Source organism: Pteropus vampyrus, unplaced genomic scaffold, assembly GCF_000151845.1.
Source record: "Pteropus vampyrus isolate Shadow unplaced genomic scaffold, Pvam_2.0 Scaffold502, whole genome shotgun sequence".
Classification (NCBI taxonomy): Eukaryota; Metazoa; Chordata; class Mammalia; order Chiroptera; family Pteropodidae; genus Pteropus; species Pteropus vampyrus.
This window is the reverse complement of record NW_011889283.1, coordinates 591,199-601,550: the sequence shown is the minus strand read 5'-3', so window position 1 is coordinate 601,550 and position 10,352 is coordinate 591,199. Positions and strand designations below refer to the sequence as shown.

General features: G+C 36.7%; 1 pseudogene; it reads left to right on the top strand.

The window, feature by feature from the left end:
* Window positions 1-2,273: 2,273 nt before the first annotated feature.
* LOC111732882 lies at window positions 2,274-2,392 on the top strand (annotated as a pseudogene).
* The last annotated feature ends 7,960 nt before the right edge of the window (window positions 2,393-10,352 follow it).

The window sequence follows — 10,352 nt, the reverse complement described above, 5'->3', positions numbered from 1 at the left end:
TATGCACATTCACTGAAGTTAAAGAAAAAGTCCTCAAAATATAAACTCTAAATTGATTTGAAGAAATGAAAATACATATGGAACTTTTTAGGATCTAGTATGCAGAGGCAATGTAAAATATAATTTTTAAAAATTATATATAAGAGAAAGCCCAAATGGAAAGACTAATAAATTAACTAGCCAGCTAGTTTTACATTCTCTACTTCTCATTCACTCTGCTGACACCAGATGGCAACATTTTATCATGATCCATTGAGTCCTTGCCATATGTTAATTTATTCAGCAAATGTATAATGGAAGGCTTATGCTAGGCACTAAGAATTCATAAACGAATGATGCATAGATCTTTATATCAAAAGCTTATTGGCAGAGTAGATAGTTATGCAGATAATTTAAAAGTACAATAATATGATAAAAAATAAAAGCAAACATTTTTTTTAAAAAAACAAAAGACCCAAAAAGACACTTCACAAGCCAGGATATCCAAATGGACAAAAAGTTACCAACATTATTATCTGGAAAATGCAAATTAAAAGCTCAATGAGATACTACTATAATCCCATTAGAACGATTAAAATGAAAAGAACTCAGAAAATCAATTGATGAAGCTGTGGAGAAATTGAAAATCTTAACACTGCTTCAGGGAATGGTACAACCAATTAGAGAACTGCTGGGTATACCCACTAAAGCTAAGCTTACAAACACCCTGTGGCCTAGCAATTCCACTTCTGGGCATATACCAAAAGAAGTGAGTGCTTATATGCACCAAAGATATGCACAAGTATGTTCAAAGCATATTATAATAATGAAAAATGGAAACAACTCAAGTGTTCATTGGTGATACAGTAAGAATAATTATGATATATGCACAATATATGCAACAAGTGGAATATCACACAGCAATGAAGAACAAAATACTGCTACTTACAACAATGTGGATGAATCTCACTAAACATAATTTTGATTGAAAGAAGCCAAATCCTAAAAAACATATACTATATGATTATAATTTATGTAAAGTTCAAGAATAAGAAAAAATTATCTATGATGAGAAAGGTCAGAATACTGATTACTTTGGGGAAAACAGTGAATATTGACAGGAAGGAGAAAAAAACAAGACTTTTTGTTGTGCTGTAAGTGTTCTATGTTTTGATTTAGGGGTTGCTACATAGGTATATACTGATATAAACATTTATTGAACTATATAAGATTTGTGCACTTCACACATTTTATTCCTTAATAAACAAGTAAATAAAAAGAAAGCAATAGTTATCATTAAATCTTTATAGATGCAAGGCATTTTGTCAGTTCATGTACTTATTTCACTTAGTCATCACAATTCTTTTTTGTCCAGTTTTATTGAGATATAATTAACATGTAACATTGGATAAGTTTAAGGTGTACAAGGTGATGATTTTATGCATGTATATATTGCAAAATGGTTACTATAATTATATCTATATCATCTCATGTAGTTATCTTTTGTGTGTGTGTGTGGTGAGAGCTTAAAGATCTACTCTCAACTGTACATTACAGTACTGTTAATATAGTCACCATGCTGTACATTAGATCTCCAGAACCTATTCCTGTTATATTTGGAAGTTAATATCCTTTGACCACCTTCACCCATTTCTCCTCATTTCTGCTCTCCTCCCTGCCCCTGGCAACCACTAATCTGTTCTCTGTTTCTATGAATTCAGATTTTTAAAAAATATATTCTGCATATAAGTGAGACTATACAGCATGTATCTTTCTCTGTCTGACTTATTGCACTTGGCTTAATGCCCTCAAAGTTGCAACTGACAATATTTCCTTCTTTTTATGGCTGAATAATATCCACATTTTCTTTACCATTCATTCGCTAACAGACATTTAGGTTGTTGCCATATCTTGGCTACTGTAAATAATGCTGCAACAAACTTGAAAGCACAGATATCTCTTCAATATAGTGATTTCATTTCTATCTCAGAACAGAAGTTGATATATACCCAGAAGTATAATTGCTGGGTCATATGGTAATTTATTTTTAATTTTTTGAGAAAACTCCATACTGTTTTCCATAGTGGCTGTATCAGCTTCACTGTGGTTTTGATTTGCATTTCCCTGATGATTAGAGTCATCAAAATAATTCTAAGAGGGATATCAAATTTTTTTTCCTGTTACTATAACCCTTTATTGTCCTTTTAAATTATTCATTTATGGAGGGACAACTCATACTATTGTTTTTTCGGCACGGTTAAACTGATTAGAAACTATGTTAAACATGTTAAACTGTCAATAGCCATGCTACCCTGAACAAGCCCGATCTCATCTGATCTCGGAAGCTAAGCAGGGTGGGACCTGGCTAGTACTTGGATGGGAGATCACTTAAGACCACCAGGAGTTGTAGGAATAAAAAGTAAAAAAATAAGGTATTGTAAGCTGACAAGGTCCTTGTAATCTGTGAGGTCAACCAAGGGTTGCCTCACCTAAAAATAATAATAATAATAATAATAACACGTTAAACTGATTAGAAACTACGTAATTTTGTATATATATTCAGTTTTATATGTGTAAATCACATGCTAACTCAGCAGTTTCCAGGCTGTAATAACACATCTGGGGAACCTATGGTTGACTCTTTCTAAAAAAGATTTTCATTAAAATATAGCTAACATACAATATTGTATCAGTTTCAGATATACACCATAGTTATTCAACATTCATATACCTAAAGAAGTGATCACTATGATATGTCCAGTAACCATCTGACACCATACAATGCTATTACAGTATTATTGATTATATTCCCTATGCTATACATCACATCTCCATGATTTATTCGTTTTATACCTAGAAATTTAAAACTCTTATTTTTCTTCAACTTTTTCTCTCTTTTTTGATTTTTTCAATTACAGTTGATATCCAATATTATTTTATATTACTTTTAGGTGTACAGCATAGTGGTTAGACATTTATATAATTTACAAAGTGATTGCCCTGACACCCACCTGGCACCATACATAGTTATTACAATATTATTGACTATATTCCTTATGCTTTACTTTACATCTCCATGATTATTCCTTAACTACTGATTTGTACTTCTTAATTTCTTCACCTTTTTTACCCCTCCCCACTAATTCTCTTCCATCTGGCAAGCATCAGCTTGTTTCCTGCATTTATGAGTCTGTTTCTATTTTGTTTGTTTTGTTCTTCAGATTTCACATATAAGTGAGATCATGTGGTATTTGTCTTTGTCTGACTTATTTCACTTAGCATAATACTTTCCAGGTCCATCCATGTTGTCACGATTGATAAGTAAGATTTTATTCTTTTCTTTTAAATGGCCAAGTAGTATTACATTGTATATATGGACCACTTCTTCCATATCAAATCATCGATCAATGGACACTTAGGTTGCTTCCATATCTTGGCTATTGTAAATAATGCTGCAATAGACATGCACCCCATATATCTTTTCAAATTAGTGTTTTGTTTTTCTTTAGATAAATACCCAGAAGTGGAATTGCTGGGTCATATGGTAGTTCTATTTTTTTTTTTTTTTGAGGATGCTCCATATTGTTTTCCATAGTCGTTGCACCAATTTGCAAAAAGCGTGTCCAATTATTAGCCCCAGTATGCAGATCAGGAAACTGAGGCTTTTAGAGCTCAGTAGCTTGTCCAGGTGCATATAACATGCATGTAGCAGAGGAAGAATCTAGATTAGTCTGGTTCCAAAGCTGGAGCTCTAGTCCATTATTTATTTCCCCATTTTCACGAGGCCCAGTAAGAGTGATAGATTCTGTCTTATGAGGAAATAGATTAATAAACACTTCAAATAAAAGGATTATACATTTTGAACTAAGCAAGTGAACTAAAATGTTATCAGTTTTCTTGCTTCCTACCAAAACAATGGAATCATGGATTTGGAAGGAGGTGAAGAGATCATCTGGTCTAGTCCAATCCTTTCTTTTTTTTGTGAAGGAAACAAAGCTGAGTGGCAATGACACTCACTTAATGCTAGCAAATAACAGAACTAAAGGCAACTGGAAAATAGCTGACCTTAACCAGAGAGCTTAAGTAACTGCCCATGGCCACCCAGAAGTAAGTGATGGAGCCAGTATTTGAATCCAGGCAGTATGACTACACAACCTGTTTTCTTAACCACTGTGCTATACATGGTCCTGACTCCAAGCTCTGAGCTCCATTCACTGCCCCAGCCTGTCTCCCTAAAATACACTGAAAACTCAGTACATTAGGAGAGAATGGAGGATTCACAATCAACTGTCTAGGGAGATTGGCATGCTTGCCATCATGTCAAATCAGGCCAAAGTTAAATGCAAACAAATTGAGCAGATAATTAAGAATTGCTGGCCAATCAAATCATCTTTGATTTGAAATAGCATTGGCAAACTACCTAATTTAAAGCAAGGGATTATTTCAAGTCTTGAATTTAGACCCAGAGGAAGAAAAGTCCAGTTTTAGCAAAGTTCAATTAAGGCATAAAAAAATCCAATTTGGATCAAATGGATAGGCCTGTCTTCACACTGAGGTAAAATGCTAATCTGGCAAGGTGCCACAGCCCAGAGTCAGCAGCATATCCCAACCTCTTTCTCTCTCTCTACTCCTTCAATCTGCCCCTCCCTCTTCCCCAACAGAAATTCTTACTAGTTTTTCCTGTAACTTGAGCAATCCTTGCCCTTTTATCAGTGTTGCATTTTATTTATCAGTGATCTAATATACTAATGGTCTTTGTCTTGATATAGTTGGCCTTGCTGACTCTCTTCTGCCTTGTATTAGTTTGGCCACTATTCTATGCCAATTCTATGGCAGCTCTAACAAATGACCATTAACTTGGTGGCTTAAAACAACAGCAATTTATACTCTTACAGTTCTAAAGACCAGAAATCCAAAACCAGTATCACTGGGCTAAAATCAACCTGTCAGCACAACTGCACTTTCTCTGGGGGCTCTAGAGAAGAATCTGTTCCTTGCCTCTTCCAGCATCAGGTGGCTGCCTGCATGACATTCCCGGGCTTATAGCTGCATCACTTCAATCTCTGCCTCCATCTTCACAAAGCCTTCTGTGTGTATGTCAACTCCCTTTTCTTCTCTTACGAAGACCTACCAGGATAATCTCAGATAATCTCTTCATTACAAGATCTTTGATTTAGTTACATCTGTTACCATATAAGATAGTATTCAGTCTTTTTTCAAATAAAGTAATATTTACAAGTTCCAGGGATTAAGACTTGATCTCTTTGGGCAGCTATTATTGAGCTTACTAGTTTTCAAGTTCTAAAACTATAAAAAGATAGATTTTGAAAACATAAAACTCTCTCTAACAACCCAGTAAAAAATATCACCATCATCAAGGAGAAACCCTCTTTTAGATCCTGTTCAGTATAGCATTTTCCTCACCATCCCTTAAAGATATCCTTGTCTATGTTGCCAAATCCAGTGATCATTTCTCAGTTCTTATCTTATTCTGGCAGCATTTGACACAGGCGAGCACTTTCTCCTGGAAATTACCCTCTTCTGCATTTCCCCCTTCTCTACTGGCTACTTCTTTTCAGCCTTCTTTCCTGGGTCATCATTTCCTACAACTTCTGAGCATCAGAGTGCCTATGGCTCAGTCCTTAGACCTCTTTTTTCTTTATCTCTTCTTATTCCCTGAGTGATGTAATTCAGTCCCCATGCTTCAAAGCCACTGATAATTGTCAAACTCACATCTTCATCTCAGTCTTTCCTCTACACCTCCAGCTTTGATACACACGGCCTACCTGACATCTCCATTTGAATGTCTAACAGGGATCTCGATCTTAACATGTCCAAACTGAACTCTTTATTCCATTTCCCGCCCCCAACCTGCCCTTTCCCAGTGTTCCCCCTCTCAATAGATGACTATATTTGCCCAGTCACTCAGTACAAAAACTTGAGGGTCATCCCTGACTTCTCTTTCTCACATATCCTACAGCCAATGTTATCAGTTCTTTCATTTAACAAATTCTGAACCCTCTACTTCTATCCACCACTGTCCATCTTGACCATTCCAAGCCACCATCACCTCTTTCTCCTGACATAAATCTCACCCTGTATTTCCCATCTCAGAATGTTCCACTAGCTTCCTATCATATTTAAAATAAAATCTAGAGTCCTACCATGGTTTACAAAGCCTCTCCAGTGTCATTTCCTTCTATGTTTGTCCTTGAACTCGGAACTTAAAGCTTGGCTTCCTACTCTTCTTCAAATATGCCATTCTCATTTCTGCCCCAGGGCCTTGTACTTTCTGTTCTCTCTCCTAGACCACTTTTCCCCCAGATAGTTCCTCAGCTTGCTCCTTGAGTACATCTATGTCTCTATTCAATTGTAATTTCCTTAGGGAGACCTCTCCTGACACTGTGCTCAATAGCATTTCTGTCACTCTCTAACCCCTTACCACAATTTATTTTCTTTAAGATATTTGTCACTACCTAACATTATATTATGTATTAAATTGCCTAATTGATTAATTTCTATTTCCCCCACTAAAACATTGGTTTTCTGAGAGCAAGGAATGTGCCTGTTTTTGTTTATCACCATTTCTCTAGTGCCTAGAACAGTGCTGACACAATAGGAACATGTTAGGTATTTTTTGAATGAATGAATGAATGAATGAATGAATGAATGATTTAAAGATTTAAGAGGGTGGATGACTGGAATAGAAAAGGTAAGCTTGTAGAAGAGGCTTCCCTCCACTCCCCGGACCACAAACTCAGATAATTGTAGCTGTGCTTCCTTCCAGCATGAACGTGCCCGCTTGTCCTATCTGAATGTCTGCTCTCCAGGCACAGCAACTGCCACCACCCCATCTCAGTTTTCTGACCAGTCTCCAGGGGAAGTAGGCAGACAAGCCATAGGTGAGAAAAGCTATCTAGGAGAGCAGAGCTAATAATGGACTTCTTTTTTCGTTTGTTTGTTTGTTCGTTTGTTTGTCATAGAAACTGCTGTGACACAAATGCTATGTGTTTTTTTTTTTTTTAAATAAGAGTTACTTATTGAGATTTTCCATAAGTTCTTAACATAAAGAGCTTTATTTCAGGCCATCCTTGGGGCAGCAGTTGAAAAAGAGTCCAGCCACAGTATAAATGTTATCCACATTCCTTCCAGGGAACTCTGTAGGTCACAGGCACAACCATATGCCTTCCTTCCACTTCAGACACTACTCCCACCACCAGCGCTACCAACACAACCAAAGAAAATCAGTATTTGCTTAGGAGCCAGAAGAAACCCACATGAAGAAGAGAATCAGTGTAAGATAATAATGAACAAACAAAATTTTAGAGGCAAGCCTCAATTTGAATTTCCAATGTATCTTGCTGGCTATGTATTCTTGGTAAAGTCGCATATTGAAACTCAGTTTCCTTATCCATAGAATCAAAATAATGTTCGTCTCTTAACCTCATGCTCAAATTTTCCTTTTTTGATCATTATGGCCTTCGCAGCAGAACTCTTCAGCCAGATTCTCCTCCTATTGCAGAGGAGAACATTTCTTGGAGATGAAATATTGACCACCTATAAGGTCCATCTGAGCATCCTTGTACTTGAGTGGCAGCTAAAGTACTCAAGGCAGTACATTTCCCAGGATAGACCTTTGTAGGGCTTCTGATTCCATGTCTATCCTCTGAAGCCCTTGTTTAAACTTGTTGGTGATGCCATATTGCCAAAGCTTTTATAAATTAAAAACAATGGCAAAACAACCCAGATGTCTTACATCAAAGGCCACGTACTTGGAATTGCCTATCTATTTCTTTCACCCCTCTATTCTTTCTCTTTCAAACATTTTTTGACATATCAGCTCTTTTGCTGAGCCCTTCAAACATTGGAATCATTCTGAACCAGGATTCATATCCTTAGTTGCTCCTCACTAGCACTGTCATCCATCTGTGCCTGAGTTTCTTCATCTATAAAATAGAGATAGTAACATTATCTCTCTTATAGGGTTATTGTGAAATTGAGAATTGGTACATGTAAAGCACTTGTGTAAATGTCTGGATTAAAGTAAACCCTTAATAAGCATTGTCTATTATTATAATTATCAGGAAGATTGACCTCTCCAATTTAAACAGGAACTTACCGTGAAACTCCGTCTGCTGTATAACGTGTACTTTTCTCTTTTCCTGTCCATAACTAAGTATATTTTAGTGCATTGCCTAATGTAATCCTCTCCACTGTTAGTTCTCTTGTCTTGTGGCCAATGTCTACCTTAGAGAGAAGCTCCCAGCTGGACAGGGACCAGAACTTGTTAATTCTCTGAGCCTTACACTCCTCTGCCAAATAGAGTTAATCCCATGTGTTTTATACGGCTAAAAGGATTAAACAAAACAGTATCATAGAATAGATGGTAGATAATACTGTAACCTTTGTTATTTTCTGTGTAACCTGACTAGTATCAGGTTTACTATAAGAAATCATCTATTTTTATATTTCAAAAACAGTTCAATATCAGTAATTTCATATGGTTCAACCTTACAATTATAACTAATAATTGTAATAAAATCAATAACACCCAACATTTATTTAATGCTCTTATATGCCAGATCCTGTCCTTTTTGGTTCACTTGTATTATGCCATTTAATGTCTATGACCCTTTGAGATATGTGCCATTATGATCCTCATATGTTAAATGAAGAAACTGAGGCACCTAGAAGTTTAATAAATGACCAAAGTTAACACAGCTAGTGATGGGATACACTAGCTGTGTTAGGGAATTCAATTCTGACCTCACATATCCAACAAATACTCTCTCTACTGCTAGGCCTTCTGAATCCAGGACTCTGCTATGTTCTTGTCAATCTATCTGTCAGTCCTCAAGGGTTGATTCCTTATCCTTGACACCCAAGCAGTGACTAGGCTTCTGCCTCTTGGTGAGAAAATGCCCGGATTCTTCCTTCTGTCTGCTTGCGTCCCTGAACATGGCTTACTCCTGGTTTCTCCATCATTGTGTTCTGTCTGTCCAAAGAACACTCGCCCATTATTCAGGTTAGACCTTTCTGATGAAAAGTGCTTTACTGAATAGCTACCCATAATATAGGCTGTCCTGTTAATCATATATCATGTTCTTTGTACGAGACAATATTTGTTCCTTGTGACTACAGCTAAGTCTGCCCCCTTCAGTCTTTCCCATTTCTAGGAGGCTTCAAGTGTTACATTCATGCCCAACTTCTCTGTCCTTTGCTGCTGTCTCAAGCATACCTAGCACCACTCATGCATATGATGCTATGGGGGAAATCCTTAGGGATTCAGAGAGCACTAGACCTGGTTTTTGCATGCAAGGAGCTTACAATCTCATTGGCAGACAGATTATAGAAGAAGAAATGCAAGGAAGTGTATACTGAGTAATAACTGAGTGCCACAAACATTTATTATGCAGTAAAGGTCTAGCATTAAGGAAAGAATGAAAGATACAGTCCAAACCATTTCTGTTAATCATCTCACTAAGCCCAGTATCCAAGTATTACAGGGAGCCTAATAGGGACACAAAGGGGCTCACCTAAGAGTGTCAGGGTGGAGTGTCTCTTCTCCCTCAGCCCACTCCATGTAGAGGCAGTAGTTGGATTTCATTTTTGTGCCTCATTACACATGATACTAAGTCTTTCATCCACAAATCAGCAATCCAGTGACCATTATTTAAGTTCTCCTCTGGACAGTGTGAAAACCCCATTTTTGTGTGTGTGTCATTTGTTTGTTTGGACCCATACAAACCATGCATTTTCAGATTTTTTTCAGCCTCTTTCCCACTAGCTAAAAAGCCTCACTTATTTGTAGCCATTAAGTCTATCCACAGGCAGGTATCAGGCGTGACCAGAAAATCAATCTGAGCCAGTGAAACAAGATATTTCCTCCCTCTTTTGCTCATCTAAGTAGAGAAAACTCCCAGTGATGATCAGAGAGCAACCAGCTGCTCAGCGCTCTTTTCTCTCTCCATGCATGGAAAACACAAACATTATTTTCTGCCAAGAAATGGGCCAAGGCTAAACTCAAATAGTTAAATAGTATCAGGAAATTGGTCTAAAATCTCCTTTGCATCTTGGAAGCTATTACAGAATCTTTCTTGGAAAAGGGTTGGGAGTAGAAATGAGAGATTTATTGGGTAGAGATGTATGAAGTGATCAGGTTCTCTATTTCCAGACATAACTATTAACCATCTGCATTTATCTCCAAAAACTTCATAAACCTTTATTTTTAAACCTCATTCTAAAGTCTTGTCTGTTTATGTCAGGACTTCTTTACTATGCCCAGTTTTTGTTCATCTAAGATAATTTATTATTAATGATAGCCTTTTATCTTGACCCTCTGTTGTTCAATAAGATTTTGAAACTTAGCAGCT